This window comes from Mustela lutreola, chromosome 4, assembly GCF_030435805.1.
Source record: "Mustela lutreola isolate mMusLut2 chromosome 4, mMusLut2.pri, whole genome shotgun sequence".
Classification (NCBI taxonomy): Eukaryota; Metazoa; Chordata; class Mammalia; order Carnivora; family Mustelidae; genus Mustela; species Mustela lutreola.
This window is the reverse complement of record NC_081293.1, coordinates 71,939,329-71,954,458: the sequence shown is the minus strand read 5'-3', so window position 1 is coordinate 71,954,458 and position 15,130 is coordinate 71,939,329. Positions and strand designations below refer to the sequence as shown.

The window sequence follows — 15,130 nt, the reverse complement described above, 5'->3', positions numbered from 1 at the left end:
GAAGCTTCTTGATAGGACCAAGGAGTAAGGTAGAGGGGCCTTGGGCTATTCTTTTGTTAGTGTAGACAACAGATCCCTGCCATCCATTCCCTAGGGACATTTGTAAGCCCCCCAGCACAGGGTTGGAGAATTGGATACCATGACCAGAACACAAGGGTCCAGAGTCAGGAGTTTTCTAAATATTTGAGGCAATGAAAAAATGCTTGGGAAGGACCTACAGGAAGAAATGAAAGGGGTGATTTTTATGTCTGGGGCCATTTGTAGAATTGGAGGAGGCGGGAGCCAAGGAGAAGTTTTGAATAGTCTCTGGTTTAAAGGTTTTACAAGAAATTTGAATAACACAAAACATTAAATGAATATTTAATGTTTTGTGTTATTCAAATAATTTTAAATCATTGATTTGACTTTAAAAAAGAGAAATTGTAATAAAATACTTAAAAATTTTTTCTTGACAGCTGATGATTTTTAAAAAGAGGAAGTTTAAAAAGTGTTACCCCCAAATTCATATATTGAAATCCTAACGCCCAACATGATGGCATATGGAGGGGGAGCCTCAGTGAGGGGTATTGAGGTCATGAGAGTGAGGCCCTCAATGAGTAGTATTGGTGCCCCTATAAAAAAGAGAGCCTGCAGGGCTCTCTCATCCCTGTCATCACTGAGGGCATAGCAGGAGGACAGTAGTCTATGAACCAGGACTCAGGCTCTCCCCCAACACTGAATCTCTCAGCTCCTTAACCTTGGACTGTGAGAAATAAATTTCTGTTGCTTATATACCAGCAGTCTGCAGTACTTTTTTAAAGCAGCTCGAACAGAATAAAATAGGAAACAAATGATAATTTTAACTGAGACTCTAAAAGGATCTTCTGAGTATTGCCACAAAATTACAAGTTGGGTTCATCACCTCTAATTTCATCTCAAAGTACATTATTTTCCTTTTACATGGTAATATCTCTAATCATTTATTATAATAATATATCAGATGTGATTTAGATTTATTTGAGAGGGTTGGAAAAAGAACGAAAATAGGAAGAGAAAGGGAAAATATGAAGGGACTAAAAGGGATATGTGTAGGTAGCAGTTGACATTTATTGACATTTATTGATCACTTTTTGTATTCCAGCTCTTAATTTTAGCACTTCACATAAATTACATAATTAAGTATTCAAAACAACTCCATTTTACAAATGAGGCAATTGAAGGACAAAAACACTAAGCAGCTTGTCTAAGGACTTAGAGTTGGAGGGGGTGAAGCAGAGAGGTGAACCTTGAAAGTCTAGCTCTAGATGTGAACTTCCAGGCACCATATCAGATTTCCTCCTTCAGTGTATGTAGTAAAAATTAGCATAGAGGACATTAACTAAGGCGGGGGGATGGAAAAACAGCAGAGAGTGGAATGTATACAAGAAATGGTATGATAAGGAAATCAATTCTGGATTAACCTGTTCCTTTAATTACCACTAGGTGGCAGTGGTGTCCCAGGACACCTTAATTACTTTTGGGATCAAGAGGGTTAAACCATAGGCCTTAGGGTGATGTGGAATGAGGAACTGTACAACCTCATTCAATGTTATGAGATATTCGTAAATCAAATGTGACCTCTAAGGGGACCTTTTTGACTCTGGCTTAAGTTGAAATATTATCTATTTATATTCTCATTAATTCCTTCTCTCAACCTTAAATTTGTCACTATAATTAATATCATTGTCTTTTTTAATTTTAATAAAAGTCTATTATAATGTTTTTCACAATAAAATAAATATTTCTCCTGATGACTGCAGATATGTAAGGCTGTTTGTTAGTATTCAGAACCACCACAGTCATGATAGTCTTCCGACTGGTGTGAAGGCTTCAGTAATTATAAGGAATTACTTATTTGAAACCGCTGTCGAACCAGCAGGACTGCATTTATGCATCCATCATTTTCAGCATTGTTGGTAACCTGGGCATATTTTCCCCAAATAACTTCGCCTCCTTGTGTCACCAGGCCCAACTCACTCACAATCACCTCAATTACAGTACTTTCGGTATTAACACCCAAAGTTGTATATAGTGGGGATGAAGGATTCTCTTTTACACCAAGTATTGGCAGGCAAAAGGTGGTTTCAATTCAGGATGTGTTCCATGGGCCTTTTTGAAACATCAGCCTATTGGCCTAATGGATCTTTCCTGTTTAGGTGGTTTTCAAGTAAAGCTGTTTCCAACAAAGCAGACTTTAGTGACCATCCTCTTCCATGCTTTCTTCTTTCTCCTTCCTGTTTGAATAATTTTTAATACTTCTGTTTCTCCCTGGGCACGAACTTTGGGTAAAGGAACTTCCCATTTTCCCTCTTTCTCTTTTCATTTTTGTTTAATTATTTTGGAAAATACTTTAGCTTGTGTCTCCCTCCCTGTCCAGTAGATAGGCAGGTACTGCTCCTTTTGGAGTCTTTTCATCATTCTTTTGTTTGGTGTTTCTCTTTTCATGCATTTTGATTTCATTTGTATTTCTCGGCATGGCGCTGTTGATGGTAGAGCTTAGCTTTCAGACCACTCATCTTTTTTGCCTTCTTTGTTCATGAGCCTCTCTCAAACTTATTTCTTTCTTTTTCTCATGGTAATCCAAACAATAGCCATAGCGCTTCTGGTGTAACTCAATATATTCATTTTGTGACATGATGACGGCCGCAGAGCCATTGGCTACAGCAGCTGGGGTGCAAAGAAGCTCTCGATTTTTGGGTCTCCCAGATCCATGAGCTGACTCCTTGCAAGCCATGACAGGAAAGAGACCAGTATCACTGTCTTGATAAAGACACAATCCTGCACCAAGTATCATGTATTTATTAGTTAATAAAAAGAGCCCATCCTTATTCTCCAGGGTCATTTTCACAAAGATGACAGTGTAACTCAAGATTAAAGTAAAATGGTAATTATTAGAAATACGTGTAACATTGGGCTATAATCAAGTGGTATTTAGCTAGGAAATCTAGGATTGCTGAGCCTAACCACTCCACCCCTATAAAGTTCTTGAGAAGGAGATAGTCACAAGAGGCAAACATGATAAACTAGTTCCTCCCTTTTTGGGGGTTGACTACCTACTAACTGCCCCATTTGGAACTTACTGGAAGACAACATTCACAGATGATCTGAGCTCAAGCACCAAGTGGAGCTTCTACCTTAGCGCCCTCTTCTTACTGCCAGATGGTTTGCATGATGAAAGAAGTAAGTTTATTTTAAGTCGAAATTCTCCCCAGGCTATCTGAACAGCTGAGAGCTCAGAATGGTTGGTCTGCGTTAAGGAGCTGGGTCTTGAGTCACTTTATTCTGGAAGCAGAAGAGCAGAAAACACAGGTGAAAAGTTTAAGAGAGAAAGCCACACCAACCATGAGAACTCTTGGTACCCAGCCGTCAAAGATTAGCAGACATGGCCTAACCACTATTCTGGAAGCCAGTCCTATCAAGATAACTGCTCCACACTGTGGGAGGCAGTCAGTGGCAGGTAGGGGGAGAATTGAGAATCGTCTCCACCATACAGACAAAGATAACAGTGTGCATAAACTATTGCTAGTTTAGGGAACTATTGAAATAAAAGACAACAGATGCATTAAATCTTGTTTCTAGGGCTGTGCTTGCTACACGGTTGAAGCCATTAGCCCTCAGTAGCTAATGAGCACTTGGAAGTGTTACTGAGAAACTGGTGAGACTCCGAAACTGAATGTTTGATTTTATTTGGTTTTAATTAATTTCAGTTTATTAATTTATTAATTTCAGTTTAAAAACAAACAGTATAAAATATTTTTCTGTTAAGCACAGTTTTATTGTTTTGGTAGGACTCATTTCTCTTTAACCCTAGTATTGCATTAGATAGGTACTGTTGCATTGTAATGGGTATGATGAATAGCACTTCCTTCTTTTATGTACACTACCAGTTGAATCAGTATCAAAGGATAGGTTCAGTTGGGGTGATTTTTGTAATATGTTTATGTAAATTTTTTATTTAGACAGCCTATGTTATAGTGCTATCTGTATAAATTATAATTGGTAATTAAATTGAAACACTTTAATAATAATATATTTATTTTTGGCATTAATATTAGTGTGGGCAAATTTTCAAATTTATAATAAAGGTATATGTCTGGCGCAGCCAGTTGAAAAGGAAGAGTCTGGTATTTTGATGGGAACAGTAAAGAAAAAAAAACTGGAAGAATATATGTGAAAATGTAATGAACAGAGGTAATTACACTTTATAGGACAAATCAAAAAGGCTGCTTGTTTGCTGTGTAAACAATTCTTTTTTTTTTTTTAGATTTTATTTATTTGCTACAGAAAGAACATGTATGAGAGAGTGAGCAAGAACACAAGCAGGGGGAGCAACAGGTGGAGGGAGAAGCAGGCTGCCCTCTGAGCAGGGAGCCCAATTCCAGACTGTATCCCAGGACCCTGGCTAGGATCATGACCTGAGCTGAAGGTAGCTGTTTAACTGACTGAGCCACCCAGGCACCCCTAAAAACTTTTTTAAAGATAATAAAGTGGGTGATATTCAGAGATATTTTTAGCAAATGCAGAGTAAATTTGATAATTAAACATCTAACACATTTAAAAGTTTTTTTAATAGGGCCTGAGCTTATAATCTTGACATGCTATAAAATAGCTTGGATACTTGCACAAAAAAAGAAAATCACTTTTAGATAGATGATAAAATAAGTCATTTAAATTATGGCAATTTTGTTAGATAATTACATGAAAAAGATTAAAAAATGCATTTTATAAAAAAAGTTAAAGGTCTTCAATGAAACTGTCAAACAGTTACCAGGAAAACAAAAAGTCTTTCTAAAAATATTAGGTATCAATTGATTGAAAGTTCGAGAAACTGAAATATTTTCTTTAAGATTTAAGATGAGTCATGCAGTGTGAGATGTTGCTCAATTAATACCTTAGTAACATTTGTCTCAAAAGGCCTTCCAAGTTCACAAAAAAGCTGTTAGCTGCTTATGACCTAGAAAATTAAGTTGTGTTGTAGATATTTTGGATTCTTACTTCAGTTAAGAAGAATTTCAAATACATCTCCAAAAAAATCACTTTCTGTTATAAAAGACTCCAGTTACATTATGTCAAAAATTCAAATACACTGGAATTTTAAAAACAAGAGACTCATGTTTTCCTTATTATTTCACTACATGAACCTTAGAAGTATCATGAATGCAACTGTTAAAATTATTCAAATTTAAATGTAAAGGCCATGGATATACATATATTCACAGCTCATGAACTATTGCTAGTTTAGGGAACTATTGAAATAAAAGACAACAGATTCATTAAATCTTGTGTTATTTGCTAGTGCTCATTAGGTGAGTCATGGGAGAATTTTATAAAGATGTATTGTTACCTCCATATCAAGGTTGTTTTTTTTTTAATTTTTTTATTTTTTATAAACATATATTTTTATCCCCAGGGGTACAGGTCTGTAAATCACCAGGTTTACACACTTCACAGCACTCACCAAAGCACATACCCTCCCCAATGTCCATAATCCCACCCCCTTCTCCCAAACCCCCTCCCCCCAGCAACCCTCAGTTTGTTTTGTGAGATTAAGAGTCACTTATGGTTTGTCTCCCTCCCAATCCCATCTTGTTTCATTGATTCTTCTCCTATCCACTTAAGCCCCCATGTTGCATCACCACTTCCTCATATCAGGGAGATCATATGATAGTTGTCTTTCTCTGCTTGACTTATTTCGCTAAGCATGATACACTCTAGTTCCATCCATGTTGTCGCAAATGCAAGATTTCATTTCTTTTGATGGCTGCATAGTATTCCATTGTGTATATATACCACTTCTTCTTGATCCATTCATCTGTTGATGGACATCTAGGTTCTTTCCATAGTTTGGCTATTGTGGACATTGCTGCTATAAACATTCGGGTGCACGTGCCCCTTTGGACCACTACGTTTGTATCTTTAGGGTAAATACCTAGGGTAAATACCAATAGTGCAATTTCTGGGTCATAGGGCAGTTCTATTTTCAACATTTTGAGGAACCTCTATGCTGTTTTCCAGAGTGGTTGCACCAGCTTGCATTCCCACCAACAGTGTAGGAGGGTTCCCCTTTCTCCACATCCTTGCCAGCATCTGTCATTTCCTGACTTGTTTATTTTAGCCATTCTGACTGGTGTGAGGTGATATCGCATTGTGGTTTTGATTTGTATTTCCCTGATGCCGAGTGATATGGAGCACTTTTTCATGTGTCTGTTGGCCATCTGGATGTCTTCTTTGCAGAAATGTCTGTTCATGTCCTCTGCCCATTTCTTGATTGGATTATTTGTTCTTTGGGTGTTGAGTTTGCTAAGTTCTTTATAGATTCTGGACACTAGTCCTTTATCTGATATGTCGTTTGCAAATATCTTCTCCCATTCTGTCAGTTGTCTTTTGATTTTGTTAACTGTTTCCTTTGCTGTGCAAAAGCTTTTGATCTTGATGAAATCCCAATAGTTCATTTTTGCCCTTGCTTCCCTTGCCTTTGGCGTTGTTCCTAGGAAGATGTTGCTGCGGCTGAGGTCGAAGAGGTTGCTGCCTGTGTTCTCCTCAAGGATTTTGATGGATTCCTTTCGCACATTGAGGTCCTTCATCCATTTTGAGTCTATTTTTGTGTGTGGTGTAAGAAAATGGTCCAATTTCATTTTTCTGCATGTGGCTGTCCAATTTTCCCAACACCATTTATTGAAGATGCTGTCTTTTTTCCATTGGACATTTTTTCCTGCTTTGTCGAAGATTAGTTGACTGTAGAGTTGAAGGTCTATTTCTGGGCTCTCTATTCTGTTCCATTGATCTATGTGTCTGTTGTTGTGCCAGTACCATGTTGTCTTGATGATGACAGCTTTGTAATAGAGCTTGAAGTCCGGAATTGTGATGCCACCAACTATATTCAAGGTCTTTTCTGGTTCCATATAAATTTTAGAATTATTTGTTCCATTTCTTTGAAAAAGATGGATGGTACTTTGATAGGAATTGCATTAAATGTGTAGATTGCTTTAGGTAGCATAGACATTTTCACAGTATTTATTCTTCCAATCCAGGAGCATGGAACATTTTTCCATTTCTTTGTGTCTTCCTCAATTTCTTTCATGAGTACTTTATAGTTTTCTGAGTATAGATTATGTGCCTCTTTGGTTAGGTTTATCCCTAGGTATCTTATGGTTTGGGGTGCAATTGTAAATGGGATTGACTCCTTAATTTCTCTTTCTTCTGTCTTGCTGTTGGTGTAGAGAAATGCAACTGATTTCTGTGCATTGATTTTATATCCTGACTCTTTACTGAATTCCTGTACAAGTTCTAGCAGTTTTGGAGTGGAGTCTTTTGGGTTTTCCACATATGGTATCATATCATCTGCGAAGAGCGATAATTTGACTTCTTCTTTGCCAATTTGGATGCCTTTAATTTCCTTTTGTTGTCTGATTGCTGAGGCTAGGACCTCTAGTACGATGTTGAATAGCAGTGGTGATAATGGACATCCCTGCCGTGTTCCTGACCTTAGCGGAAAAGCTTTCAGTTTTTCTCCATTGAGAATGATATTTGCGGTGGGTTTTTCATAGATGGCTTTGATGATATTGAGGTATGTGCCCTCTATCCCTACACTTTGAAGAGTTTTGATCAGGAAGGGATGCTATATTTTGTCAAATGCTTTTTCAGCATATCAAGGTTTTTTGAAACAAAAACAATAATGATGAAAAATGGCAATGGGTTTTATGTTTTCTCACTTATATCATCACACTGTATAAACACACACACACACACACACACACACACAGGCAATATTTGAAGGTCTAAGAAAAGTATTTGCAACCTAGCTAGACCGGTACAAGAATTTGTCAAAATTGAAACTGTTAATAGTTCAATTCAGTAATAATTATTTTGCACATTTTTAATGTGAACCAATATACAAGAGAGTTTTAATTGTAATTGCCAGTATTATGTAAATAGCTGTAAAAAGAAGGAGAAAAATCTGAGGAATGCTGTTGATATTGATAAGCTTTTAGAATTGCTTTTCAATTTATTAATTTCTTTGAATTTGATGTTAATAATACTGAGCTGAAACAAGAGTTAACGAATTTACTTAATTTGGGTAGACATAGAAACTGATATGGTTTTGTTTCAAAGACAAGGTGTTCATTCTAAAGAATGATGAATTAGTTTTGTTAGTGTGGATGTGAATATTAATAGAAAATGATTTTTTGTTACTTGCCTCAGTTATTGGGAAGCACTTAAAGATGTTAGGAAAATCAGTAGGTGAATCTGCTTTTTCAGCTGTAAATTTTCTGAAATCTAAGTACAGACCATATATTCCTAGTAAAAATTTAGCTCCCACACAGTATGTGCTATAGTCTCTAAGTGTAATATGCACACTAACTTTCAAAAACTTAAAGAAAAATAATGTAAAATAGATAATTTATATTTTAAAATAATGATTGTTGAAATGATAATATATAATAGCCATTGAGCTAAAGTATAATACTAAAACTAATCCCCCCTTTTTTTCCTTTATTAGTTACTATAAAACTTTCTCTTTCTGGCTCTCATCCTTGTGTTGAGCAGTGCTGGTCTGGGCTTTGCTCAGGATTACCTGGGGGATTAGCCCTGAGGAATATTGGAGCCCTATTTTGACCTAACATCCTTACAATGCTTGGTTGCAGAGTACAGTCTTAGAGTAAAAGTGTGATAGCCGAGGACTTTCCTGGTTTCTCATACCTCTTGAGGATAAATACCTGACAGACACTTGGGCATACAGATTCCCATTAAACCCATACTCAGCAGCTGTCCCTCAAATCTGGGACCATCCTTCCCCTTTCTTCCCCTCCACCGCCCCCCACCCTGCACTGTGTCCTTTGGCTTTGTAACTAAATCCTTAGCCTTAGCCTTGCCCTCCTCCAGCAATCCTGTCTTTTATCCATCTGAGTCCCCCCAAAAAGCTACCACTACCCTCTTTTCCTTCCTCTCCTTTACTGCACACACATCTGCTGATGCTAATTGGCTTCCTTTAGGGTCTCTTAGAAGGAATCAGACATTCTAATCAATGGAGAGGTTATCATTTCGTCCATCTGGTTCCAAAAACTTTAAGGAGTTACTATCTACTTAATGAAAGACATGTCTCCTCACCTTCGTATAAACTTACAAAGAAGAAAGAAAACCCATGGGGTTCCTTCTCCCCTTGCCTCCAATTTATGGCTCAGAAAAAAAAAAAAATCAAAATTATTATGGAACATGAGTCAAAAAGCTAAAGCAAATGGACATTTATCAGGCAAGGGGTGATTTAGAAAGTGTTTTTGAAGATTAACATGCATAGAGGGACAAAGTCTAATGTTAAAAACATGCTCTGCAAAACTAAAAATAATGTTATGTTATAACAAATTAAGTCTGAAATTGTTTTAATTGGTGTATACATATGGAAACAATAGAAGCCCATCAAGTAGAAAGTATACCTATTCAATTCTGAATGCACCCAGGAATCTTATTAATTATTTTATATTAGAATTTCAAGCAAGGGAATAATACAACTTTTTAGTAACAGCAAATTCTAATCCTAGAATTAGTTTCTCTCTTTTTCTTTCCTAGCAGAAATGAGTATTTTTGCAATAGTTTTCATGTAAATATTCATGTTTATGTTATGCTATTTAGGGTAATCTATCCTTTTTTGTGATTTTTTTTTTTTTTTAATCAGAAAGTGAGGGGCACCTGGGTGGCTCAGTGGGTTAAGCCTCTGCTTTCAGCTCAGGTCATGATCTCAAGGGTCCTGGGATCCACCCTCGCATGGACTCTCTGCTCAGCAGGGAGCCTGCTTCCCCCTCTCTCTCTGCCTGCCTCTTTTCCTACTTGTGATTTCTCTCTGTCAAATCAATAACTAAAATCTTAAAGAAAAAATCAGAAAATGATAGGTCTAGGATTACTGGTACTTTAAAAAACATATTTTGCCTCTCCTCTAGGCTGATTACTTAAGACTATAAGATATCAATCTCTCTGAGTGTTACCTCTCAGTTTTCTTTTCTTCAAATAGGGATGATAATAGTATCTACCTCCTGGGGGTGTGACAAGGATTAAATGAGATGACCGGCCTAGCACAGAGATATACAAATAGTGTTATTGTCATTTATTCTTATTATCATTACCTCATCACTATCAGCACACTCATCCATATCAATATCAAATTGCAGTATTTATCAGGATGTGTCCCTTCACATAGTGACCTTACACTATAATCAGATTTAATTTAGACTGCTTGAACTCTGCATCCCTTGGAGAAAGAAGGATGGTTTTATTGATCCATTGGTCCCATGTTTGTAATGTGAGTATCACCAAGAGTTTGAAGAGAGATCTTTTTCATACAACCTGGTTATCTTTCAGGAGTAAAACCTGGTTATTGGGGAGTATAACCTGGTTATTGAGGTAACCAAAAGATAATATATATTTTTACTTTTTCAGAGACTGACATGTACTTCTAGGTAACTTAAGGAGTTTCACAGATGTTTATAAATGTAGTATTTACCTTAAGTGTTAATTTCAGAACCCAATTCTGCTAGAACTGGGCAAAATCTACTTTTGGCAATTTTTCTTCATTGACTGTGTCTTAGCTTAGAATCATTAAGTCTCCTCTTCTCCCACACAGAAATGAGAGGGAAGCCTAGAAGGATCCTATATGCCTTTAGTGTCCTGGAGCTTTGTACATGTTCAAAAAGCATTGGCAACTACTGAGATTTTTTGACTAAGAAATGTAACTGAAATGATACTAAACCGATGACGTTAAACTACGACATTAAACTGATTTTTTTTTCAAAGTTAGGCTTGGGATTTATTCTATGAGGAGACACTACAGTAAATGTAAAGACCTTACATCTTTCAAGAAATCTAGAGCTTGAACTTCAAAGAGTCAATGCCAAAAAAAACAAAAACAAACCCCTAAAAGTCAATGCACTGCCAAATGCACTGCATAAGAAACAGTGACTGAAAAGTAGCTATTAAACTGATTTTTAAAAGACTTCCCCCCACCCCCCGGAGTGCCTGGGTGGCTCAGTCGGTTAAATGTTTGCCTTCCCTTCAGGTCATGATCTCAGAGTCCTGGGATAGAGCCCTGCATCAGTCTCCCTGCTCTGCAGGGAGTCTGCTTGAGGATTCTGTGTCTCCCTTTCATCATCTCCCCTCCTGGTGTTCTTGCTCTCTCTCTCTCTCCCAAGTACATAAAATCTTAAATAATAAATGAAAATAAGAAGATTTTCCCCAAATTTTATTGCCTCATAACTGTCAAAGTTAGAATCAAGTGTTTGTATTGCTTCAGTGGGTATAATAAAGAATGAAGTCATGTTCACTTTGGAGTTCCAAATTCAAGGTTTTTTTGGTTTTCTTCTGGTTTTGGTTTTGGTTCTAGTTCAGAGCAAGATAATATCTACCAAGTCAGGATTTTGTGAGGAAACAAGAAAAGGATTTATTTTTCTTTTCTTTTTTTTTTTTTTTAAAGATTTTATTTATTTATTTGACAGAGAGAGATGACAAGCAGGCAGAGAGGCAGGCAGAGAGAGAGGAGGAAGCAGGCTCCCTGCTGAGCAGAGAGCCTGATTTGGGGCTCGATCCCAGGACCCTGGGATCATGACCTGAGCCGAAGACAGTGGCTTATCCCACTGAGCCACCCAGGCGTCCCGAGAAAAGGATTTCTATATCCTAAATCTTCCTTTTGATATCAAGAATGGAATTTGGAATCAAGGCAGAGAGCCTTGCTCTCCAATTGTGTGTGTGTGTGTGGGGGAAACATATATATATATATATATATATGGGCTCTAATATATATATATATATATATATATATATATTAGAGCCTGTTTCTTTTCAGGTAGAGATAGAATTAGAAAGCTCTTCCATCTCTGATATTAGGAAATGAGGAGCTATAAAAATCAGCTGACTTAGGTAAGGATGAGCATGCTGCCCAGGGACACTTGGGTGAGGGTTAGGGAGAAGGAAAGGCAATCTGATAAACTCTGATTGGGATTCCTGACCAATTAAAGGCAAATCAGAGAACATCCAGGCTTCTTCTCTGCTTACCTTGGCTTCATGCAAAATAACATCAGAGTGCTAGATCACTACAGGCAGAGGGAAGGTCTAGAAGCATAGCAACCTTGGGGCAGCAAATGCCTGGTCTATAGGCCATGCTTGACATGGAAGAGGTCCAGGTGTCCAAGTATGACTGTGTGAAGGAAGAAGTAGGTAGGTGAAAATTAAGAGTAAGCATAACAGTGGGGTGCCGGGGTAGACTCTTTGGTAAGCATCCACTCTTGGTTTTAGGTCAGGTCATAATCTCATGGTCCTGGGGTGGAGCTTCTTTGTTCAACATTGAGTCAGCTTGGGTTCCTCTCTTCGCTCTGCCCGTTTGCTCCACTCTTTGTCTCTCTAAAACAAACAAATCTTGCTTGGGGGGAAAAAAAGTAAGCATAACTAAATAAAATTAGGCTTAACTGCCAAAGAGTTACCATGGTTCAGGGTGAGGAAACCTGTGCAAAGACAAATAAGCCCAAGTAAAGGCCGTGAAGTCTCAGAAAATCCATGCTGCCAGTGAAAATTAAAATGTGGAGCCTAACTAGCACAAGGAGTTTATTGAGCTTTATGGGAACAATCACTCTTGCCTACCTTGAGAACATAGACTTTAGTGCCATCCTCTCCGGACAGGTCAACAAATCTACTCTGGAAGGACAAAGACCAATGCTAAGACTTACTGGTTATTCCCTGGCCAGAGTCACCATGGCTAGCAGAACTAGAGAGTTCTCTTCCTTGTGCTCATGAGATTGCATGCCCTTAGGTACGCTCCTAGGAGTACACAAAGTTAAGAACTCCAAAATGATTATTTACTCAAGAGATTGAATTAACCTGAGAGCCTTTATAACCACAAGAGAAAAGTTACTGTTTATCTTCAGATTTAAGGGTTTTTTTTGTTTGCCTGGAATATACATATATATAAGATTTACTTTTAATTAGAGAAATAGAAGATCAAGGGCAAAATGAGGTCCATCATAGAACATAATAAATGATTATTTTTGTACATCTAAATTGTAGTGTGTAAATTTTAACCTTGCTGTAGGAGTATGGAGTACTGTTTAATCTTCCTCTTTCCTCCCTCATGCAAACCCAACAAGCTCTACATATATAGAATGTGTAATTTTTCTCCATCTCTGCTGGTAGTAAATAGAAATTCAGCTGATGAGTTAAATGTAATCAAAATATTATTTGAAATATAGATTGAGATGCAGGACATCTTTACATGTGGACCGGAATAGAGTGGAAAAGAAAAGCTGTTCATACGGAAAAACTGGCATTATTGGATGCAGGTTTACTGACATGGCTATTTTAATTCCCATCCTACAGGTGGTGTGAATGAAGCAAACCCCATGGCTTATTACAATAGAAACTTGGCAGTTAGACATTCCCCCCAAATGATGATGCCCCTGCTTGGGAAGATAATTGACAGCACCACACACTATGATCATTTATAACCCCGGGGTGTTCTCTTAAAAGTTATTTTTAGTTATTTGATGACACATTTTTCCTAATCCACAATACTGTGCTTTTTTCCTCCTACATTACATCAGACCAGACCACAAAATCAGTGTTCAATAAACCATTTCATATTCTTGCCACTTAAAATATTATCTGCTTTAAAAAAAAAAAAACCCACTCGTTTGCTGTTGAGTTGTACCTTTTAAGAAGAAAAAGAGGCAAATAGTTTTTAATTGCCCTGCAAACATTTACATCCTATACATCCTGTGATTCAGCAATTACACTTATCTGTTTTCCACCCCCTGCTAGAGTAACCGCAACATTGTCGTGAGGGAAATGATGGAAAAAAAAAATGCTGTAGCACTCTCATTCAACTTTGCATGTAGTGGAAGAAGAAATGCCATCCTTCACTAGCTTGAACTACAAAATTATTTTCCACCCTCAGGAGCAGTTGGTCTTTTCCCACCACTGATGGGCCACCACGGTGGCAGGATCTGTTACCTCAGAAATACCAGAAAGATTGTTCTCTTACAATGCTGTGTCTTGTAAATAGTTGAGTTATGCCTGTAATTGCCCTAAAATGCATTGCCTGCTGTGCTTGCTTATGTCCAAGAGCAGTTTAAAAGGTCAGCCTGGGCGCTTTGATAGCCTTGATTACTGGCTGTTACTTGGTGATGAAGTAACCAGAATAAAAAGCAATAGTTAATATTTGTGTCTCATTTATCAAAGAAATACTTCTGGAACTCTTCCATAGGATGATGATGTCATTTGTTCTGATTCAGATATGTATTTAGGGTATTAAGAGTTGCTGTTTTCAGGAAAGGTATAGCAAACACAGAATTTCTTGCCCACAAATAGACTTTTCCAGTAATCTGAGTGGAGGCTAAGTCTATATAAATTCTGTGCCTCAGAGGTTTTTTGGCCTTCTTCCCTGGACTCTTGCTCTTGGGAGAGACTAGATTTAGAATCTGAAAATAGCAATATCAGTGCTAGGCTGCTGAGGAGTATTGTGTGGTTCTTCCAGAGGATGTGAAGAACTCTTCTCTGAGGCTCCCGGCCATTCTGAAAGTCACTGAGGGAGAGGCACATTTGGGCTCCATTTGCATGGAACAACAGTGACATCCAGTGCTAATACATTTCATGTGAAGAGCCTGAAAGTGCAGCATCACATCATTTCATGGTAAACATGATGGCAAGGGGGATGTGATTAATATGAGTGTCTTCACTAGTAGCTGCTAACAACAGGGGCAAGTGGTGTTCCAGGGCAGAGAGAATATTCATGTAGCACAGCCTTGTAGGAAGGAGTATGGGGGCCTGTGCATCATTCTACCCTCACTCCTGAGGAACACTGGCAGGCCAGGCCATCAGCATCCTCTCATGTTATCTCTCAGGACTCATGAAGTAGAGATGGTGGTGCCATCTCACCAGTTGACCATCAATGCCTCAGGCTCAGCGTTGATGATTTGGAGTTATCTTTTCTCCAGGTTTGAGATACATAGAGACACCACGAAAGACACAAAAAAGCCCAGCTAGCTTGTAACTTTAGTAGGATTATGTAAGATTACATTGCCTGCCATTTTCTCTCCAGAGAAAGGTTCACTGCTTGGTTCTCTTTTGGTCTTAGCCAACC

The 15,130-nt window shown here is 37.9% G+C and overlaps 1 pseudogene; it reads right to left on the bottom strand.

Moving 5' to 3' along the window:
• Window positions 1-1,852: 1,852 nt before the first annotated feature.
• On the bottom strand, window positions 1,853-2,653 carry LOC131830338 (ribosome biogenesis protein NSA2 homolog; annotated as a pseudogene).
• Between the last annotated feature and the right edge of the window lie 12,477 nt (window positions 2,654-15,130).